At 50.4% G+C, this 23,399-nt stretch overlaps 1 protein-coding gene across 2 annotated transcripts in view; it reads right to left on the bottom strand.

Annotated features, from left to right (window-relative positions):
* DENND2A (DENN domain containing 2A) overlaps positions 1-13,820 on the bottom strand; it is a 106,245-nt gene extending 92,425 nt beyond the window's left edge. For both annotated transcript variants that reach the window (XM_027101725.1, XM_027101727.1), the window contains exon 1: positions 13,548-13,820. The gene's annotated coding sequence lies outside the window, so the exon portion shown is untranslated. The remainder of the gene's footprint in view (positions 1-13,547) is intronic.
* Between the last annotated feature and the right edge of the window lie 9,579 nt (positions 13,821-23,399).

Here is a 23,399-nt window from a genome sequence, read left to right as displayed (position 1 = left end):
GGGAGGGAGGAAGGGAGGAAGGAGGGAAGGAAGGAGCATGTACCAGGTACATATTTGTAAGTTATAATAGTATCCCTCGGTTTTTTGGGTTTTTTTGCGGTATGTGGGCCTCTCACTGTTGTGGCCTCTCCCGCTGCGGAGCACAGGCTCCGGACGCGCAGGCTCAGCGGCCATGGCTCACGGGCCCAGCCGCTCCGCGGCATGTGGGATCGTCCCGGACCGGGGCACGGACCTGTGTCCCCTGCATTGGCAGGCGGACTCTCAACCACTGCGCCACCAGGGAAGCCCTATCCCTGGGATTTTAAGAGATGTGTGTAGCCCCAAAGCCCTCGCTCTAGTACGCCATTACCTCCTTCACAAGCACTCTCTCTAGCAAAGTAGCGAGTGAATCTGAGGAACCGGAATTCTTATGAATGCAGTGGTTAAGACATATGAACACATAACGGTTACAGAAACATAACAGGTAGTAGATCTGACAGGCACTATCCAGGGCTTGCCTACCTCACAAAACGGTCCCTTTTTTGAAAACCGCCCTTTCCCTCCTCCACGGAGGCCTCAGAGACCCGGGCAGCCATGTTGGAATGATGATCCCACCCCCAGCCACAGCTGATTGGCTCTAGGGGAGGCCTAACTCAAGTCGGGCCAATCAGGTTCTGCTTCCAGGTAGTGTGGCTGGAACACGGAAACATGGCGCTGTGAGGCCGCCATTTCCAGCCTGTGGACGAAGGAGCAGAGGGAGCTGGGCTGTGGGGGAGAAGAGCGATGCCGGCGGAAGGAGGGTTCTGCACTCCCTCAATCCCATCCACTCTTAAGGCCAGGCTGCATTCCTGCCCGCGGGTTCCACGAGATATCTTTAGACCCTTGTTTGCTTAAGCAACCAAAAGAATCCCCACTAACACAGTGTCACGTTCAATCTATGTTCAACTACTTTCCCAAAACGAAAAAAGAAAGCTAGTGTGCGTGTGAGTTTTAAACATGAATCTGCACCCATATGGCTGAAGCTGAGCCAACTGCAGCTACTAAGGAAACCAAACCCCCATTAGGTTCGCCTGCAGCGTGGCACAGAAGGTTGCCTGTGATCGAATCATTCCTATTACCCTATTGAGAAGTCCCTTTCCCTTTCTGGGGAGACTCATCATGACACTGGAGGTGCTGGGAACATCTGAAGTCTTAGTAAAGCCGTGTCATGAGACCTAATCTTTCTAAGGACCTGAACAGCATATTATAAGCATTAGTACAGGAAGATCTGCTGAACTCTTGGATGAAGTTAGATAGGACATGGTATCAGAAGGTGTACAGTTTCTTTCCTTCCTTCCCAATAAAACCTCAGTGAAAAAACTCTGGCCTTACATTGGGCCTCTTACAATGAGAGATTACTGTGGGTAAATGAACAAAGAAAGGAATGTATGCCTTCTTCAGCTCTTATTTGGACCTACAATATACGAGAAAGCAGATCTCACATCTCTCCCACATACCCTAGCAGGGACACATTTGAATAAAAAAACATTTACAAGAGGTTGCATTGTCTGAACACCAGAAGAAGAGCTGAGTTGACAGTAGGAAAGGGATGGACGAATCCTTTTCCCATCCCTCTGTCTATTTATGGGAGTCATTTCCCTTCAGGAAATGCTGAGCCCCTTCTCCCAGGACCCTGTTGGGAATGACGCCTGCGCTGGCTGACCCAGCCTTCCACATCCTCCTCCTGGCCTCGGCAGCTCTCCCCTCGTGACCCCCGTCAGTCACTGGGAACCCAGCCTGTAAACGACAGTGCTTCTTAGAGTCCCCAGTCTATTGTGGAAATTCAAAGAGGAAAGGGGGGAAAAAAGGTACATAATGAAGCTAGAAAAGCCCCTGGCATGGAGAAGCTCCCAAATATAAACAAAGGTAGCAGGGAGGAAGTGAGGGCTAGAAATGACCACATTGTGGTCCAGGAATTTGTGGCTCACCTAGCTTCGGTCACCTGTCTGGGGGGGTGGCAGAGGCAGGAGCAGGACCCAAGGTTCCTGTCACCCCATCTGTCGACCCAAGGCTCATTCACCTCCTCTACACTCATTTCCCCTCCCCAGAAATGTATAGACTGACGTTTCTATAGAGAAGCTATCCCAGGAGAACCTGGGTCCACTAATTACATATTCTTCTTTTCTTCCCTTTTCTTCTTTTCTGTCAGCTAGGAGCCCAACTTTTCAGAAACCCGGAGAGAATTCTGGGGTTAGCCCTGGCCACCCCAAACTGAAGTTCTTCCTCTCTCCTCTGAATTTCTCTGGATATTTTTAACTTATCTACATTTGGTAGTCCTACTAAATGTGCATAACTATGTGGTATCTCTTTCATGGTTGGCTTCGATTGTTATTTATTTAAGATTTCACGTATTTTTTTTAATTTTTAAAATTTGTTTATTTTTGGCTGTGCTGGGTCTTCGTTGCTGCGCGCAGGCTTTTCTCTAGTTGTGGTGAGCGGGGGCTACTCTTCATTGCGGCGCATGGGCTCCTCATTGCGGTGGCTTCTCTTGTTGTGAAGCACGGGCTCTAGGTGCGTGGGCTTCAGTAGTTGTGGCACATGGGCTCAGTAGTTGTGGCGCGCGGGCTTAGTTGCTCCGCGGCATGTGGGATCTTCCCAGACCAGGGATTGAACCCATGTCCCCTGCATTGGCAGGCGGATTCTTAACCACTGCGCCACCAGGGAAGTCCCAAGATTTCACATAGTTATGTTTGACACCTCAAATTAAAGTGCAACAATGAATGAATGATTAACATTTATCGAACACTTAATATTTTCTAGGCCAGATTCTACACAGATCGTGTCACTGAGTCCTCACACCAAGCCTACAATTGCCTCCCCTTTACAGATGTGGAAAGCAAGGCCTGGAGAGATGAACTTGCCCCAAGGCCACATGGATGCTGAATGAATCCAGGTGGTCAGATTCAAGTCCAGGTGCCTAATGCCAAGTTGAGTGCCTTGGGGGCAAGGCAAGGGGCCTTCCCCTCCCAGGTACAGACTAGTTACTCGGGGAGTTCTTACAATTGGGTTTTATTCACCCCCTCCGTCCTCTCCAGGCACACCGTGGCACCAGGGCACCACCTGGCCAGGCCTCCACTTCCAGAGGCAGCCCTTGGGCTGCCATTTTGGGGTTTATTTTTCCCTCTGCAGGGTTTCCTCATGTTCTTTTAACCTGGCCTCACTGATAGGCAGTACTGAGGAGGGGAAGAAGGGTCCCCTGTGGCATCTGTCCTGTGTCCTGGCCTCCGGACACCTGGAAGCTCAGAGCACACCAGAAGTAGCCACTTGCAGGGGATGCACCTGAACGCCGTGCTGTATTTGCTTCCCGGCAGCCCTCCCTGGCTCCAGCTGTGCCGACCCAAAGTCCTCACTCGCCACCTCCGCTCCCCTCGCCTTCCGGCCCTCCTCTTCCCTTCCTCCCCCTCGGACCCTTTCCCACCCCCTTTTGCTGGCTTCTGTTCTCTTTCTTTCCATGAGCAGAGAGTTTCCAGCCTGGCTCCCGGCCAGCACATTTGGACAAAAGGCAGCAGTCTTGGAGGGAGACGTCATCTCCCATCCCCTTTCCCGGGGCCAGCACCGTGGCTCCCCGAGCCCGGAGAGGGAGCAGGGGGCTGCGGCCGTTCCTGCCCTGCTCCCAGCTCTGGGAACGAGCTTGAGAGATGGCACACCGTGGGCGTTAAAAGCAAAGGGTTTGGAAGCAGACAGACCCGGATGCAAATTCCAGCTCTGAAGCCTGCGAGCCGTGGGACCTTGGGCAAGTTACTTTGCTAAGCCTTAGTTCTCGCCTCTGTAAAACGGTGACAGAAGAGAGAAAGGCTCGCTTTGAAAGGCTTATAGGAGATCGCAGCTGTCAAACTTCCGGCACAGTGCGTGTCCTGTAAGAAGTGCTCAACACGGCTTCTGTTATTATGACCCGAACTTAACTCTGCCAAATAATCCAAGTAAAAATACAGGACTTTGTTATTATCATCATCATCATCCACCTGCTCAACTCATCCGCAAGGCTGCTTACCCAGCTTCAATGGTTTGCAAGTGTGGTACAGCTGTAAGCCCTCTCAAACATATCATTACTGTTACAATGTAATCTGTAAAAGTTGGTTTTGAAATCGGATGAGGAGCTGACCCTCTTCCCTTTTCAGTAGAGTCAGTGCTCAGCCTTGATGCCAGACGTGAAAGGAAGGAGGGGCCCACACCAATCAGCAGGGCCTGCTCGCCCTGACTCCCCTTCCCTCCCACCCTGTTTTTTGGCTTCTTATAAGCTGAGGCCCTGTTTCTGTTTGTTTACTATCTGTGCTTGGTGTTTTATACTTAGAAGTTGCACAATGCCTGGGAATGTGCTCCGTTTTACTTAGCTAAGCTTTGAGATACGGGCAATGGTCTTTCCCCTATGATTTTATTTAGCTAATCTGAGCCAGCATGGATGGATTTGAAATTAATTAGTAAGATTCATCAAGGAGCTGAGCACAGTACTCCATGTGAGGTGCTGCTGGGAAATTCACAAATACATGCTAATGGTCCCTGCCCTAGAGCTAGGGATAAAAGATGCAAACCTGATCAACCACCGGCAAGAAAGGATTACAACTGCTCAAGACAAAAAGACAAGAGCAGTCCAGGGAATGCCTGACAACACGTTTAACAAAAACCACAATGTGAAAGTGGCTTAGGGACTAAATTCAAACTACAGTGGTAAATGTTATGAAGTAAATATAACTGGAGGAATTTAGAGGCGGGCAATGAAAGTCAGGAGTCATGGACTGCTTCAGAGAAGAGGTAGAATCTGGTGGCCCTTTGATAGATTGGGTTCCGGCAGTTGGGAGAGTGTTTAGGCGAGGCAAGGGCATGAGGAAAAGGGGACGGTGCACCCTGCCCCAGACAAGACTGATGGCGGGACAGCCACTCTGGGACGTGTGATGGGGAAACAAGGAGAGGAGGATGGAAGGGGCTGGCGGATGAGACTTGGAGACGGTCTGGAATCAGAAAGAGGAGGTAAGGTTTGCTCTCTGTGGAACATAAAGAGGAGACATGATGAACATACGTGTTCTTTTTAAACATTCAAGAGGAAATGTGTAGGGACTTCCCTGGTGGTCCAGTGGGTAAGCCTCCACGCTCCTAATGCAGCAGGCCCGGGTTCGATCCCTGGTTGGGGAACTAGATCCCACATACGTGCCACAACTAAGGATCCTGCATGCCGCAACTAAGGAGCCCTTGAGCCGCAACTAAGACCCAGTGCAACCTAAATAAATAAACAAATAAATAAATATTTTTTAAAAACTAATAAATAAAAATAATCTTTAAAATAGACCTTAAAAAAAAAAGAGGAAATGTGTAAAGCAGGCAGTCAGAGGTAGAGTTCTAAGAGTCTGGCGAAAGCACAACCCTGGAGGGATAAACTGGGGACGCAGCCGAAGAACCAGTGAGCGTGAACGAGCTCTCTGAGGGAGAAAGTGAAGCAAAAGAAGAGAGTGAAGAATTGAGGTGTAGGGGTGACTCTCACTTTGCCCCTGTTACCCAGCTCTTGACTCAGTTCTTTTTTTTTTTTTTTTTTTTTTTTCCTTTTTTGGTACGCGGGCCTCTCACTGCCGTGGCCTCTTCCGCTGCGGGGCACAGGCTCCGGACGCGCAGGCTCAGGGGCCATGGCTCACGGGCCCAGCCGCTCCGCGGCATGTGGGATCCTCCCGGACCGGGGCACGAACCCGTGTCCCCTGCATCGGCAGGTGGACCCTCAACCACTGCGCCACCAGGGAAGCCCTTGACTCAGTTCTTTTTAATGTTTCTTCATCTGGGCCTTCCAACCGAACAGGGAGGTCTGATGACAGAACACCTGCATTGGGCTTCTTTTTATTCCTCTGCAATGTCTAGATCAGATCTTGGTCTACCGTGGGCGTGGTATGAATGCTTGTTGAATGAGAAGAAGAAAAGGAAATCAGTGAAGATCTCCTTTTCCAAAGACAATTAGGACACCCCAGGTGGTGTGGTGTCTCAGGGGAGGAGCGATTCTTCAAATCACTTCACAAAGGTGGGGCTCGGACACCAGCCAATGGCAGTGGCCTTACTGTTGACCCTTTCATGGCTGGATCTGGTCTAGGGGCTCCCAGGATTGTGGGACACTGGGAGTGACTATTAACCAACCAGTAGAGAAGCATTTCCGCATTTTAACAAGTGGCATAGATGTGTCACCATACCAGTTTTATATCGACTGTGACCCGGGTCAGGAGACTTGCATAGATTGGGAAGCTCAAAAACAATGAGAACAGCAAACTAGCTATTCAATGACTGCATCGTGAGTAACGGGATAAAGTCTCCACAGATGGTTAGGGATGGAGGCCAGACCTCAGGGATGTGAAGGGGAGCTTGTGGACCTGCCCCAGGAGCTCTTGAAGGTGCTCTGTCTCCCCGTCCTGAAAGCAGCATTCTCCTTCTCTTGCCCTCTGGTCAACAGGCAGCCTGAACCTGGGCTGTGTGTGTGCCTGGAAGCAGCCACTGACTCTTTTCCCTGTCGCTCTCCCCCCTGTCCTAGGCCAGGGGTCTTGAGCCTGAACAGGAGCCTCTCTTGACTCTGCAGTGCCGGAATCTCCAAGTCTTATCGTTTTGGGAGGCATCAAGGAGCCTCTTCTCTCTGATGTTTTTCTGTCCCATTATATGCATCAGTTTGGCTGGTGGGTAAACAGAGCACTGGTCCCTTTTTGATGTCCTGGGAGCTTGTGTATGTTTGTTGATTGTCACAAACACAGATAATGAAATGGACCAGGTGTAAAGGATGTCAGGCTGCCAGGGAGTTATACTTGGGGCTGGATGACCACACACTTCATTTCACATCTGAACAACTCTCACCTCCAGCTCAGAGTATCAAATGGAGAAATCGCTCTGAGCCCCCAGTGACCTAGAGACGTTGCCCTGGCAGAAGCCCAGTGCACCGGCAAGCTGCTTTGGTGGGAAGCTCCACTGTATCTTCCCAGCCACCCCCTGACCAAGTCTGTGGCTGAGATACTGGTCCCACTCCAGCTGTAGGGGATGCAAGTTCTGTGTCTCATGCTGTCCCATTGCTCCTGCCCAGTGACCAAACTGGTGCTCTATGGCTTCTCCCCCAGCCAGCTAACCTCTCTCCTGACCACGCAAGGTCAGTTTTAATCCTGATTTGCGGTGTGATTCCATACAAATACCTCTGCTGGGTCATCCAGGGTGGTGGCGCCTGTATTTCCCAGAGGCGTGAGAAGCACAAATAAAATGATAGAAACGTCCTGCGTTAATGGTTCCAGTTTGCTGGGGAAAGGCAGTTGTTACTTTTTCCAAGGAGAGCTGCGGGGAGCAGGGAAGTGGGGCCTGTCTCCTCTGACTCGTTTAGTGGGAATGAGTTGACACACAGCACTGGGTTAGCCACCTGCCCCCCTCCTCCTTCCCTGCACTCAGACCTCTACTCTGGGGGTCTAAGAAAGGCTGGGGTCAGAGGGATGGCACAGAGCCATGTCCCTAGGTCAATGCACCTGGACCAGCAGGGAGAATGGATGGGCATGTCCAATCCTTCACCGGGTGGCAGTTTGCAGGAACAGTCCCAGGAGAGGCCTGCTGTGCATCAATCACCTTTAGTGCCCCCTTTTTACTTTACAAGTGTCGCACTCTGTATATATGGTTACCCCATCCATCATCCGCGGTGGATTTGCAGAGAACTTAGGGCTAAATCAAATCCAACCCTATGACATCTTCCCTTCTGAAAAGTGAGGAAGAAAGAGGGAGACACCTTGGATTATTTCCCTGGGTTGGCTCTTGTGTATAACCCAGCCCACCGATCCCAGGTTTCAGCCTACACAATTATGTGAAATTGTGGTTACATGGGATCAAGATTTCAGGTACACGAAACCAACAGCGAGAGACAATATTGGGACAGTTTGTTGGACGACAATCTATAAACCATAAAAAATTTCTTAGACGCTCTAGTTTTAATACGCTGCCTTTTTAAATTTAACAAAACTCAAAATAATAGGCTGTCTCTATAAATTACCACACTATGAATTTTAATTTTCATATTCTCTTAAATAGAAATTCATAGTAAATTCAGTGGGGAACTAGGGTGGGGACACTTGGGTTAGGGGAGCGAGAAGTAATAATATTTTACAATTTTTTTAAGACTGAGTATCAGAATCTCATTTTTAAAACCTCCGTCACTGGGCACAGATATATTCAATATGCATTTGGCTTTGAAATCTTTTAACCTAGCAATTCCACTTCTGGGAATTCATCTTACAGAAATGTTGGAACGAGTGCTGGGGAGTCTTAGCAGTGGCTAAAATCACAAACAACTAATTGCTCGTCAATAAATAACGTGTTAAACAAATGAAATCGATCCATACAAAGGAAGACTAGGCAGCTGTTAGAAACAAGAGGACTATGTATGTCCCACGTAGAATTGTTCTCACAAAATACTGTTCAGTCATGATAGCATGCTTCCATTTTTGTAACAAGCAAACAAACAAACATATTACGTGTAAAGAAAAGAAGTCTAGCGGGATTTGGTACATACACTGCACAGTGATGGCCTCTGAGGAGGGAGTCAGTATGGGGAAAACTTTCATTTTTCATTGTGTTCTTTTTATGTATTGTTCAAATGTTTTATAACAAGGATAACCTTCATATTTACACATAAATATATATGTGTATATAAAAGTATGTATATAAAAGTATTCCTAAAATTTTAAAGCACACTTTTAAAGAAAACAAAAGGAAATGCATTTGATACTCTGCTTGAACTGGTCTGACAGCCCTCCTGATAAGACACACAGCCCTTGGAAGGTCTGGGTACCATGGAAGAACAGTCACGGTCACAGCTTCCTGTCCTGTCCCCATTCTCCAGCTCAATCCTGCTCTCATTTCCTTCTGAAGGGAAGCATGGAACCTCCTGGTTCCCCAATCCAGAGGGAAGCTAACCTCTTCCCTAAGCTTGCTGCGAGGGTGACTCACCCCTTCTTTCCCTAAGGCTGGGGGCGGGAGAAACCATAACTTGGCTTTTAGTAGTTTAGCCAGTTGGAAAAGGGGGTCTCGGGCTCATCCCTCTTTCAACCGACCACAGGCCAAGCATGAACGTGTCAAAGAGAAGCCAAAGAGAAAGCAATTCTGGGCTCCAGCTGGCAGGGGCTTAACTTCTAGGCAAACTGAGTTTGGATAAATTTTGACCAAATCAGACAATGATTTTATCACGAGGGGAAAAGATGGCCTGATTCTGGCTTCCCGACATATTGCTGTCTTTTGGATGTCGAATGTAGAGAACTCGGTTCTCTACCTTTGTCAAATGTAGAGAATCACTCATTCAGTTCCAGCCACTGACTTGCCTCCCATCATTAAACGGGCAGTGGTGCCTGTGGGTCCCTCTGTTGGGTGGCCAGTGCGGGGGTTTCAAAGAGAGCCCAGGGTACCTGTGACAGCTGTCTGGTTCTGGTGAAGGAAGAAGGGACCATGCCTGGACACAGGAGACTGTGAGTGACACGAGGCACAAGCAGGGGTCTTTGTCACTCATGAGTAACTGTCAGACCCTCCGGAAGCAAAATAAGGGGGCTGGATTCCAGAGATAGTGGGGGAGGATGAGTCAACTTTGCCCACAGCTAAAGAAGTAACTGCTTGTGAGGTATATTTGAGGGTTGTTGGGAAAGCCATGGAGCCTCAAAATAGTTCCCCTGTTATCCTGTCAGAGTTACTGAAATTCAACTCTTAGAGATTCACTCCTTTTGACTGAGACTTTAGGCAAGTTAAATTGCAAATGAATTCTCCCAGCTTCTTTCCAATCTGGAAGACAGAGGTCAGAGAACACATACACTTGAATATCAGGAGGGAATTAGAAAGAAAACTCAGAGGCTCAGCACTCAAAAAAGATAGACCTATGTGGGTCCTAGGCAAAAAGAGAAAGGTTTTGAGGCTTTTCAGTTTGGGCTATGGTCAGACCAGACAGATCTAACTGTAGAAGGCTTGCAATTATGCTTTTAGAATTTCTGTTCAAAAAAAGTGCCTCACACACATACACACAAAACTTCACATAAATGTGTTTGTTACTAGCCTCCTTATCTGTGTTTGTTACTAGCCTCCTTATCTGTGTTTGTTACTAGCCTCCTTATCTGTATCTGCTCAAGATGGCTTTAGATCTTGATGTTGAAGGCTGACTAGCCAATTGATTTCATTGTACCAGGCTTCCAAATTTTAAATTCTATGGGGTCCTTGCTTTTGGAGTCTGAGATTTCTGCCCCCTGCTGTAATGAGCCCTCTAGGTGATTGTTAAAGCAGCTGCTCTCAATCTTGGCTGTACCTTAAAATCACCTGGCACCTTATAAAAATACTGATGCCCAGGGCCCATTCTCAGAGACTTTGATTTACTTGGTCTGGGGCAGAGCCCAGGCATCACTTGTTTAAAAAATGCCCCCTGACCCCAGCATTTAAATGTGTAATGTGCTCCCTGGGTTTAAAATGCTAAGAACTGTGATGTGGAGGCATGATGGAGTAGATGATCACACCTATTCAGTGTTAAGACTTCTACAGCCGGCAAGAAGTGGTGGCAAGAAGTGGTTTAAACTTCGGAGGGCACATCAGAAATCCATTGACATAGGGCTTCCCTGGTGGTGCAGTGGTTAGGAACCCGCCTGCCAATGCAGGGGACACGGGTTCGAGCCCTGGTCCGGGAAGATCCCACATGCCGCGGAGCAACCAAGCCCGCGAGCCACAACTGCTGAGCCCGCGCGCCACAACTGCTGAGCCCGCGCGCCACGACTGCTGAGGCCCGCGCACCTGGAGCCCATGCTCCACAACGGGAGAGGACGCCGCAGTGAGAAGCCTGTGCAGCGCGGCGAGGAGCAGCCCCCGCTCGACACAACTGGAGAAAGCCCGCGAGCAGCAACGAAGATCCAATGCAGCCAAAAATTAATAAATACATAAATAAATAAATGTATTTAAAAAAAACCCTTTAAAAAAAAATGCATTGACATAGATTCTGCAGATTCACCCTTCTGCAGAAACCAACGGGAAGGGCCTAGTCAGGAGATGTGCGACTGAGTGTAGAACCTTACCTCCCAGCCCTCACTCCCGGTTCTTCTGCAACATTCCTTATGTTGCAGTGAAGAAGTTTCCCACCCTTCCTGACCTCAGTAGAATGGATCTCTGGTGTCTTGAGTCCCACCCTTTCCCCACCCCTAGAAGCAGCCTTAACATCACGTCTGAGGGCAGAAAGACCTGGACCACTAGGGGAAGTGGACCCACCCAGCTGAATGGAATCCTGAAATGCTCTTCCCATTCTCTGTTTCTCTTTGGTCAGGATTTCCGATGGCAACCCTCCCAATACTCTGCCTTACCAGACCCCTTCTCCAGACCAGTCTCAGCCCACCTGTCTGTGGGCTATACTAGGATGTGCCTGCTTCCCCCTTCATGGTGGGCACCCGGGGTGCTGTGCTCTCTACATTCATCAAAGTAGGTATCACCTCTTCCTACACTTGAGAGCCCATGGGCTCCTCCATGTAGGATTCCCCAAGCCCTCACTGCCCTGCATCACGACTGCCCACAGGCCTGAGCTGGCACTCAGCCCCCCCACAGAAATGCAGTATGTCCCCAAGTCATAACAGGAAGACGATATAGGAAGATAGTCATGTGGAATTTTATCTTCGCATCTTTTGTAACACTGACAATGAAGTTTCTTTTTCTATGTCACTCTTTAGTCTTTACACAAACTTCCACGTGACAAATTCCCAGTTGAGTTCAATTCCAGGAAAACATTTGTGCTGAATTTCTGTGCTTTTTCTTGTCCAAAATCCAAAACTGTGCAATCTAGTGTATTTTTGTTTGTCTCTAAGCTGCCAGAAAACTTATAGCCAAATTCATTGTCCAAGTGTTGTAATCTGCTAAATTCAGGCCATTCAAAATATTCATTCCTTTTGCTTTGCTTTGTTTTCTCCTGAGCTTTTCTGCATTTAGTTCTAAGTTATCTGACCCTGTGTCCAAGTCTGTCACCAGGTCCCACCTCACTATCTCTTGGCTCTTTCCATCCCACGTCACCACTGCCGTCATCCTGCGCGTCAGTAACTACAGCCTGGGTGCTGCAAGGCCTTGGTCTCATCCTCCTCTGAGCCTCCACCCAGCAAGCAGAGTGAGCTTTCTAAGATACAGACCAATCCCATGGCCCCTGCTTCAGTGAGACCCTTCTTCTCTCTGGGAACTGCAACCATGAATTCTCCCCACACTTGCCCGTCCTCCTCCCTCCCACTTGGTGATTTTGCACAACTGTTCAAGCCTGAAACAACCTTCTCTGCTTTGCTTTCTTGGTGAAAAGGTTTTCAGGGCTCAGCCTGACCTTACCTATTCTGTGGGTTTTCCCTGAGCTGGACAGCCCTGCTCTGGTTTCCCCTAGCACACAGCACGCATGGATGGATGGCCAGGTCAGATGCAGACTGTAGTTAATTTTTTGTTTGACTACCCAGCAAGGATGGTGAGTGCCTGGAAGGAAGGGAGATATCTTATTCATCACTCTGTCCCTGACGCCTAGCAAGTTGATCTGTAGAACCGTTAAGTGAATGAACGCATGACACAGGCAGGGTTCACCTCTTCCGGAATGGTAGGACTGAAGGCCAGCCTTTTCACTGCCCTTCCTAAGAACAGTTACTGTTTGCCCTTGACTTCCTGTAGAATTCTGCTCATCCTAGGCGGCCCATCCCAAAGGGGGTCTACTCCACTCCTTTGGTGTGTTTGATACTTGATGGTGCAAGCAGAAAGGATTTTGTTCTTTTCTTTTATGTAGTAACAACTGCAGGTGTAAGAGTTTAATAGCAAAATTACTGCAGAGTGCCTATTATAACCCTGGGGCTGTTATTACTGTGTCATTCAGAACACTAGAGAAGTTGCATCCCTGAAGCACATCTCAACACCAGCTAGAACTCCGTCTGCTCCTTCCCCAGCACCAGCTGGCTAAAAACAAAGTCAGTGCACTTCCCTTATCCCAATCTCTGTCCCTCGAGGCAACGTCCGGCTTTCCCACCCGATACCCTCAAGGACAGGATTCCTCCGCTGAGGTTCAGCTCTCCTCAGTGGACTGAAGCCAGTTCCCTGTGACCCTCCTAAATATCATTATATCCTGTGTTAAGAGACTACCCCTGGGCTCCATCTAGTCCCAACTCCATCCTGAGGGGAAAAGTGGGAGAAATAAGATCATGCAGTCATCTTTACCTCCCTGTTTTCTCAACACTGCAAATTTCTTTCTGTAAACACACACACACACACACACACACTCTCTCTCTCTCTCCCGCGCCCCTGCGACAAGCACGGCGCAAGGCGGAGGCTCTGCCCGGTTTCTGCAGGTTTCCCAGGCGCGGGACCACGGCCTCCCGAGTTCCCGGAAGGACGTCCGGACAGCACTTTGCTCCAGTCCCACAGGTCGGGCTCAAGCGCCTCGGTCCCCACGTCCGCACACGGGAAACCCAGTCTTTGGTCTGCAAAGAGCCACTTCCCAGCTCCGGGTTGGGGCAGCTCCGGCCGTCTCCTCTCTTACCCACACCCCCGCGCGTCCCCTCCTCGGTCCCCCGGCCCGGCCCTACCTCCTGGCGCGCCGAGGCTCCGTGGGCTCCGAGGCGCAGCTCGGGGGCGCCCGGGCGGGCGGAGGCGGCGGGCGGCGAGGGCCCGGGGCGCCATGGCCCGCAGCCCCCCGCACTCGTGTCGGCCGGGCCTCTCCCGGCGCCCTCCGCTCGCGTCCCCGCCGCCCGGCCGCCGCTGTGGGCGAGTGGAGGGCGGGCTCGGCCGGCGGCCCCTTCCTCTCCCGGTGGCGCGGCGGCTCTGAGCCGGGCCGCTCGCCCCGCCGGCCCCCGCCCGCCGCCGCTCAGTGAGCTCATCCGCAGCTGGCGGGCGCCCGACCCGTTGCCACGACAACGCCTCTCCCAGGGCCGCGCGGACTCAAGCGGCTCCAGTAAACAGGACCTTCTGCCGGACTCTTCCCTTCGCCCTTTTTGGGGGGTGGGGAGATGGCGGCTTAACCCTTTTTTTGCTGGAGACCACCGAGTGGCAGGCTACGTCTCCGCCGGGCCCGGGGTTTATCCGCGCGACGCGCTCAGCCGGAGACTGAGACCTTGAGATAGATGCACCGGAGTGGCGGCGACACTCCCGGCCCTCAACTCACTCCAATCTTTTAACGCGTTTATGGGGCACCTACTAGGGCTCAGGCGCAGGGCTGGGGGCTGGGACACCCTAGGCAACGAGTCAGCCACCACCCTTGCCCCTTGCAGTTCGAAGTCTGGCTGGGATGCCGACACCCTGGCACTATCAGTGAAAGCCCAGGGGCCCTGAGCGTGGGGCACAAGACTCCCACACCGGGCAGGGGTCAGGAAAAGCTTCCCAGAGGAGAAGTGACTTTATGGTGCCTGCTGCCCCACTTGCGTAGGACAAAGGATCAAGGAGCACAGATCGGCATGATTTAGGACTGCCAAAGTACACGTGAAAATGCTGAGGGCAGCTGGGGAGCATGGAAGGTTTTTGAGCAGAGGAGTGCCCTGCTGAAAGGGAGATGGAGCTGGCAGTGGTGATTGATGAGTGTTGGGGGAAGGCTTCAGGCCCGTGTCTACACCCCTGGGAAAGTCATTCTTGTCTTTCGCCCACGAGGCTCCTGGAAGGAGGGACCTACAGCCTAGGCAAGGGGTGAAAAGGGGAGAGAGAGGCTTAGCCTACAAATTCAGAAAAGGGGTGTGCAGGAGAGAGGGGAAAGAGAAAATAAAGGATTGCAGAACCTGGGGAACATTAGATACTGCCTAGGCAGTTCCTGCAGACTGGGGGCCTGAGCTCTGAGGGGCTTATTCAGGTATCAAAGTCACAAAGACAGAAAAGCTCCATCTTCTTTGCTGAGGGTCTTGCTCATTCTGCAAGATCTTTGAAGCTTTTGTAGACCTCCTTAAACCTCCCTCAACTCCTTCACACCATACCCATTTCAACTAAACACGGTAAAAGTTTAGAATACAAATTTGCAAGGTGTAAGCAGATTTTTTTGTTTTTTTTCTTTTTTTAAGTATAAGCATTTAAATGGTTGATTTTTTTTATTTTTTTAAACACCTTATTGGAGTATAATTGCTTTACAATGGTGTGTTAGTTTCTGCTTTACAACAAAGTGAATCAGTTATACATATACCTATGTTCCCATATCTCTTCCCTCTTGCGTCTCCCTCCCTCCCACCCTCCCTATCCCACCCCTCTAGGTGGTCACAAAGCACCGAGCTGATCTCCCCGTGCCATGCGGCTGCTTCCTACTAGCTATCCACCCTAGGTTTGGTAGTGTATATATGTCTAAATGATTGATTCTTGATCTTGAATGCTGCTGTTTCCACCTAGAGCAACCACGAGGCACTGCAGACCGTCTCTCATCCACACCTTCCTCTTCCTTCAGCATCCTGTTGAGGGGCACAGGCTCTGGCACAAACGGCCAAATCCGGCTCTGGAGCAGGTTGCTTGGCCTCTCACTCTCAGTGTCTTCATCCGTATGGTGGAAAAAGCGGTTATAACCGACCTCGTGGTGTGGGGATTAAAGCAGATCTTCAAGGAAAGGGTGCAGTACCTGGACTGGCCTATGGCGGGTGTGCTCCCTCAGCCCCTGTTTGTTATTTTCTTCCTAATCTCTTTTCTTTGCAGGAGCAAAGGTTCAAGGAGGGAGGAGGGCAGCAGGCAGTGTTTCTTCTCCCTTCTGCGTTGAGCTTCCCCCTCCCCCCAGCCCTTTTAGGTCCAGGGCCTTCTGCCAGAGCATGGCTAGCAGCACAGAGCCAGCACTATATGCCAAATGAAGAGATGCAGGACCAGGGAAAGGAGGCCAGTCTGAATAAGAGGAGGAGAGAGCCTGAGAAGGAGCCTTTGAACATCTCCTCTCCCCCAAATTGTCTAATGTCCGCTTAAATTCCTTCGGGATGCTAAACACATCCTGAGTGTCTCTTCAGTTCCAGGCCCTTCACCTCTGTCATGGCACCTGATCCACTCCACACTCCTGGGCAATTACATATCATCCCTACCATTTTGTGGGTGGGAAAGCCAAGTTTTAAGAGGTTATGTGACTTATTTGAGGTCACACGGGCCCAGGCCTTTTTGTCACACCAAGTTGCCTGAGAGCAAGGGCTCTGCCCAGCGCCAGTCACTCTGGAGGGGGGTTTCTGGATAAGTATTCAACCCTCATCCTGGTTATGCTCGCTGCTCTGGAAGCCACAGGCATCTCTGACACCGCTCCCCAGAGACTGGGCACCACTTGCTTGGGTCACTGTGACCCATTCCTTTTCGACTCCTTGCCCGGCAGGAACTTCTATCTCAAGCCCATTGGCCTGCCAGCGTGTAGTTGAAAGTTATACACACAGTAGATGATAGATGAGAAGTTTGGTTATTTCTTTAAATTATTATTATTTTATCTAGAAGCCTGGATGGGGAGAGGAATCATTTATCTATGTTTGGGGCTGTGACATTTGGGGCAGGTAGAGCAAGGAAGGAAGGAGCCTGTTTTAGGGGCAGGGAAAGTCCACAGCCTCACCTTGACATGCCTTTGGTGAAGATTCTCCTCATCCCTTGAGAATGGGCCTGAGCCCACGGAACCATCTGGGCTGGCGGCAGGGCTGCCTCAGTCTTTCGCAGGCATCCTACTCCTTTCCTCCCCAGGAAGCCATCTCCCTCCTGCCGTCCTCATTCCATGCTACTCGCATTGCCTCCGTGGCTCATTCTCCCCAGCCCAGAGGCAGCTGGATGCGAGCTCCCGCAGTCCCACCACAACCTCCAGCTGCCTCCCTCTGAGGAAATAAAACCAAGCCAAGCATCCCACCCAAACCTCAAACCCAGGCTGGGTTTGTTCTCGGTCCCAATCAAATGTCATCCAGGAGGTGTGGGATGGGAGGGGAAGTATGGGGCGGGGGAAGTGGAGGCCACCCAGGGGAAGGGGTGAGCAGAGCCCAGACTGAGGGCCCTGGTGCTCCGACATCCTCCCCTAGCTTCGAAGGGCCTGTCTTTGCTGCCCTCCGCCCTGCCCCAATTGATGCTCTCCTGCCTTCTACCTCCTGTGCTGGGGCTGGGAGATTGGAAGCTGTGGGGGCCCGTTATGGGGTGCTGTGGAGAAGGTGGCATTTGTTGGTCACCACTGACATTTGTCAGGGTACCACTGGAAATCTCAGAGAATCACCGAATTGGCAAATATGACAATCACCTGTAACTTTTGCATAAGCACCACCTGTTTCACTCCTATGCCCCTAGCTTACTTTGAAGGGTCATGGTTTTTTTTTCCCACAGAGTTAAAGTGTTCATAACTTTACAAGGATTAGTGTATCTATGACAAAAAGAGAGAACCGAGTCATGGAAGGCCTGCACTTTCACCATTAGGCAAAGTCTCAACTATCGTACCTGCAATGCCCAGTACCCTCTACGCCTCTATTCTTCTCTGTTCCTTCTGGAAGATCCTGTTAAACTTCAGGGAGAGGAACTAGAGGATGGTGACTGAGATACTCTTTTAGAGGCATGAACTTCTGTGTTTCAGCAGGTCTCGCTCTTCCTGTGCACTGTGATTTCAGAACACAGTAGGGCAGTCGGACTGGCTCTGGATCATGCCGAGGACACAAGGCTTCCACCTCTTGCTTCTCAGAGCCTTCCCCTCTGTTTCCCGACCAACTAGGCAATCTCCTCAGACATAAGGGGGCGGCAAGAATCCCCTTCAAACATTTTCATCACATGTTAGGATCTGGGCACCACACCTCTGGGCTTAAAGCCTGCCAGCTCATCCCCTCTGCTAACACCCACCCAGACCCTGATCTCAGCCTTCAGAGCTCCAAATGGCTGTAAGTCATTGTGCTGCCTCTCAGAGGGCACACCTTGCGGGAGGGGGGGACATATTTCTGGAAGGCCCTAATATCTGATCCACTTCCTATATCTCTCAGATCAAATCAAATCAAAATCAAAATATTGGCCAAAGATGCAATATTGTAAATCAACTATATATCACATTAAAATACATATATATTGGCCAAAGGCAAGCCTGGGTGGCTTCTGACTGCCCCAGATGGCAGCACCACCTTGGGCAAGGCAACTGCCGTTTGTGGGTCTCGGGCTCCTGGAGAGATGGGGCGAGATGGCCCTCAGGTCCTCCCCAGTCCCCACCCGCTCAGGTAGGCAGAGAAAGTGCTTATTCTCATTCTGCTCTTTCCTGTGTGCCTGAGCAGGTACCAGGGAGTGTCAAGGCTTCCCAGAGATCACCCAGGAGGTAGGTTCTAATAGCAGAGTCTCTTTTACCAATGAAGCAACCGCCAAGAAGAGCGAGGTGCCTTGCCCAAGGCCACCATGAATGAGTGCCAGAGCTGGGATGACCCCAGACAACCCCTTCCCACCTTTGCTGTCGGGACCGCTGGTCAGGAGCTACCGTCCTTATCTGCCCAGTTTGCAAACGGAGGGAGGACCTGGTTACAGGACCGACCGGGAGCAGCAGAGCTGTATGCAGCATGGTGGGCATTGCAGGGGCAGAGCTGGAAGGGGCCTCACAGATGGGCACTGGGGACCTGCCCAGGCCACGCGGCATCAGCACAGGGGCAGCACCTGCACCAGGGTAGAGCTGCGGCAACCATCCAGGAAACCAGAAGGTGGGGACCAGAGGAGGAGAAATCCCAAGAGAAGAGGTTAATGGAGACAATTCAGCTGAAGTGAAGGAAAGAGAAAGGGAGGGGCTGGGGAGGGGCCGACGTGAGGGAGGAAGGGATGGAAAATCACTGCAGCAGGCGGGGCAGGGGCAGGGGCCTTCTCCCTTAGTGTTCTTTTCCAGTATTTCTGATATTTCTACTCTACCGGCTTAGGGAGTAGATGTATGTGGGTGGCCCAGAGCCAGCATTTTCATGCCAGGGTCCAACTCCCTGAGGAGCTAATTGCAGGCTAGGTGTACCAAGCAGGACCTAGGGGTAGGGTGGGGTCGGTGCTTCTCAAACTTCTTCCTTCCCTGATAATCCCCTTGGGCTTGTTGGGGGAAAAGCAGATTCTACTCTTCCCCAGAGGGATCCTAATGCAGGGAGACTGGGATGGGGCTCACGAATCTGCATTTTTACAGCTACCCCAGGTGTTTTTGGTGGAGGTGGCTCAAGTCCCCACTGGAGACACACTGGCGTAGAGCCTGCCCAAGGTGGGGATGAAGTGGAGGCTGTGGAAGGGGTATGCAGGGGTGTCCCTTCCCAGTATCTGTTCTGAAGAAAGTGAGCATGTGTGATGGGGGAGGGCAGCAGGATGCTGAAAGGGTCTCAGCAGAGAGCTGTCCTCCACAAGAAGTGGTCCTCACCTAGGGACAACTTTGTTCCCCCAGGGGACATCTGGCAATGTTTGAAGACATATTATTTATTTATCTGGTTGCACCGGGTCTTAGTTTCAGCTCACAGGCTCCTTAGTTGCAGCATGTGGGCTCCTTAGTTGCGGCATGCGAACGCTTAGTTGCAGCATGCGTGTGGGATCTAGTTCTCTGACCAGGGATCGAACCCAGGCCCCCTGCATTGGGAACGTGGTGTCTTATCCACTACGCCACAAGGGAAGTCCCTGAAGACATAGTTTATTGTCACAGTTGGGAAAGGGGGGGTGCTTCTGGCACTGAGTGCGTAGAGGCCGGAGATACTGCTAAACATCCTGGGACAGCTTCTGCTCCTCCCCCGACACACAGCAAAGAACTATCCTGCCCCAAAGGTCCAAAGTGCAGAGGTTGAAAACCCCAGAACCAGCCAAGTCCCCATCCCCAACCCCTTCTCCAGGATCTTGAATAAATACTTGCTCTGCATCACATCTGTTATGTAACAATGTGACGTGGGAGATGCTAAAATCACAGTCATTTGGCTCAAGCGAAAAAATCAGCACAGCCAGGTGGGTCTTGGCGTCTCTTTCCCGCTCCCATCCTGCAGGAGATTTGGATGCACTTCACAAGCGATTGGTGCCACCTAGTGGTACTAGAGTTAATACCAGCAGGAACATTTCCAAGAACTGGAAACTTGATTATTAACGGGCTTACTTATCACTGTGAAGATTCTGTGGAAATAAACGAAGACCACCCAAATGAGAACAAATAGAGGCTATTTATTCAGAGCTTTCTATAGCAAAGGAGTCAGTTACTTACAATCAATTGCATTTGGCAGAGACTCAAGTACAAGTGGAGAATCAAATGCTAGCAGAAAAGGTTTACAGAGGAAAAAGAAAAGGCTTCAGGTGCCCTGAATTGGAGGTTGTTGGCACGGGGAGGCTGGAGGCCAGGGCATCGCGTGTGATTGGTTTGGAGAGGCTATTTGGCTTTCTCTGATTGGTCCTGAGTTGATAATTGGCGGGGTGAAAATTAGAGAAGCTGCAGTCAGGGACCAAGTCCTGACTATTCGGGGCCCATTGCTGCCGAGGCTACGGGTCAGAGTTCTATTGTCATATATGGTCTGGCCAGTGTCTGTCTGTATATTCAGTCTCTTAATTCATTAATTATTCTAAATACATTCCTGCTGTTACTAATCACGAAACATTACATAGAGTTTCCCATGTGAGAAGCAGCTTGACTACAAATCAACAACTCTAATTTTTAAAGGCTGCCCTTACAATTTTGATTTAGCGTTCATATTTGATACCACTGTTTGATTTTGCTGTCCATGGTGTCTTTTTTTTTGTGGTACACAGGCCTCTCACTGCTGTGGCCTCTCCCGTTGTGGAGCACAGGCTCCGGACGCGCAGGCTCAGCGGCCATGGCTCACGGGCCCAGCCGCTCCGCGGCATGTGGGATCTTCCCGGACCAGGGCACGAACCTGTGTCCCCTGCATCGGCAGGCGGACTCTCAACCACTGTGCCACCAGGGAAGCCCCATGGTGTCTTAATATGTATAACTCTGTTCTCCTAATTGAAATCCACATGGGCCCCGGGAATCCCTTAGCTTCACCTGTTTGGGTGACTGTTAACTCCTTGAGATGGTGCACCTTTATCACCATCAGCACCACCAGCATCACCACCACAAGGACACTGGTTCTCAAAGTGTGTTCCCAGGACCAGCAGCAGCAAATGGGAACCTGTCAGAATTGTCAATTCTCAGGCTCCACTCCAGACCTACAGAATCAGACGCTGCAGATGGGCCCCGCCCTCAGGTGATTCTGGTGGATGCTCAAGTTTGAGCCACCACTTTAGGTGAATTTCTAGGATGCCACAAAGGGCTGAGGTCAGACCTTCCATGATGTTTCCTCCAAATCTGTGAAACAGAACCACTTTATCTAGATAATATAAATGACAATATTTGCTAACATTTAGTGACACCTGGTATTACCCACGTCATGTACAGTTTTGACTCACTGCTTTCAACAGCCAGAGAGGGAGGTTCTGTTCTTACCTCCATCCGACAAGTGAGGAATAGAGGCTCCAAAAGGCGAGGTAACGTGTCCCTAAGGTTATACAGGTTACACAGAACCAAGAACTGAAGCCAGGCTTACTTAACTCCAGAATTTTGTTCTTAACTACTGTTTTCTTTTCCCCAAGATTATTTATTTATTTAATTTATTTTTGGCTGCATTGGGTCTTAGTTGTAGCACACGGGATCTTCGTTGCGGCGCATGGGCTTCTCTCTAGTTGTGGCGTGCAGGCTTCAGGGCACGTGGGCTCTGTGGTTTGCGGCACTCAGGCTCTGTCGTTGAGGCATGAGAGCTCAGTAGTTGTGGCCCGCAGGCTTAGTTGCCCTGCGGCATGTGGGATCTTAGTTCCCTGACCAGGGATCGAACCTGTGTCCCCTGCATTGTAAAGCAGATTCTTTACCGCTGGACCACCAGGGAAGTCCCTTAACTACTGTTAAAGATACTAATTGCCAGAATCATAGATGTAAGTCTAGAGAATTTGTATAGCTTTGGTCAGACTCCCCTCCGCAATTCGCTTAAGGAGAAACAGAGGCCCAGAGAGACCACCTGAGGTCATGTGGTTACCTCTTTTTTTTGTTTGTTTGAATCAAAAATTTTTATTTATTCTTCGGCCAAACACAACTGATTTCCATCCACAATTTTTTTTTAAGGTAAGGAACAGTGAGTCAGGGCTTTCCCTAGTGACACAGTGGTTAGGAATCTGCCCGCCAATGCAGGGGACACGGGTTCGATCCCTGGTCCGGGAAGATCCCACATGCCGTGAAGCAACTAAGCCCGTGTGCCACAACTACTAAGCCTGCGCTGTAGAGCCCGTGAGCCACAACTACTGAGCCTGTGTGCCACAACTACTGAAGCCCACGCACCTAGAGCCCGTGCTCCACAACAAGAGAAGCCACTGCAATGAGACGCCTGCGCACCACGACGAAGAATAGCCCCCGCTCGCCACAACTAGAGAAAGCCCGCGTGCAGCAATAAAGACCCAACGCAGCCAAAAAGAAAAAAGAAACAGTGAGTTAACTGAAGAAAGGGCTGTGGCCTTGGCTAGGGAATGGTGACACTGTGACACTCAACAGAGAACGTGGGCCTGTGGGGATGAGCCTGGGCCGTGAAATGACTGGACCCGGGTCAGCGACCCTTCTCCAGGAAGGCTCTGCAGCACCACACACACTGCTGGTAGATGGTCTCAAAGTCAGCATCGTTGCCATAATAGGGATATTCAATAATGAGTTGCTTTTGTGGATCATAGCCCCCAAGTAGTTCAATTTTTCGCTCTGCAGTTTTTAACTTGATTACTTTTTCTATTCAGATCTCTCAGGTTGCTGTCATCCATACATAGCATATCATCAAATGTGGCAAAGTCTTCTTTGGTAACCCAGACACACGAATAGCACCGACTTGGTCAACTGTTCGGCCATCCTCCCGCGGCACATAGAGGTGTCCACTCATGTGGTTACCTCTTAATTAGGGGGCTAGAACCGAGAGACTCTGGTTTCAGATTAAGTCCTCAATAAGCCCTTTGGTGAATCAGAGTCATACAAGAATATTTTACACCTTTGGGACAGAGTAAATAAATAAATCAGAGGAAGCTGGGAAGGCATAATTAATAGCTGGCCATATTTGAAACCAGTGGTAGTAGGTATGACTTCTGTCTAGGGAACTTTAAAAGGGTCTGCCGCATCTTGCGGAAATGGGATATGGATTATTAGTTAGCACTGCAGGAGTTCCCACATTTCGAGCACTCCTTAGGCTGTGAGTGGCAGTCACACTTCCAGGAGCAGGCATGGGCCACGACCTTGTTTCCCTCCCCAGGGCCCTTCCACTTGTGAGGCCCTGGCAGACTTCTGTTGAAGCCTGTCACCCTCGTGGAGATAAAGGGTCATGTATGTAGAGGTGACTGTGGTACCCCAGCACAGGGCAGCCTCCTAAGCCCCAAAGAGCAGAGCATAAGACCACTGGGCCCTCCCAGGCTGTGCTGGCTGATTTCCAAGCTCTGTTCTGCTCTCCTTTGCTCTCTAGAGGTAGCTGACCTTCCTTTGGTTCTTCAAGGTTAAAAAAACAAACTCC

The sequence above is a fragment of the Aethalodelphis obliquidens genome, unplaced genomic scaffold (assembly GCF_003676395.1).
Source record: "Aethalodelphis obliquidens isolate GAN/ISIS:26980383/991018 unplaced genomic scaffold, ASM367639v1 scaffold5, whole genome shotgun sequence".
NCBI lineage: Eukaryota > Metazoa > Chordata > Mammalia > Artiodactyla > Delphinidae > Aethalodelphis > Aethalodelphis obliquidens.
Note: the sequence above shows the minus strand (reverse complement) of the source record. Positions and strands in the feature narration are given on the sequence as shown.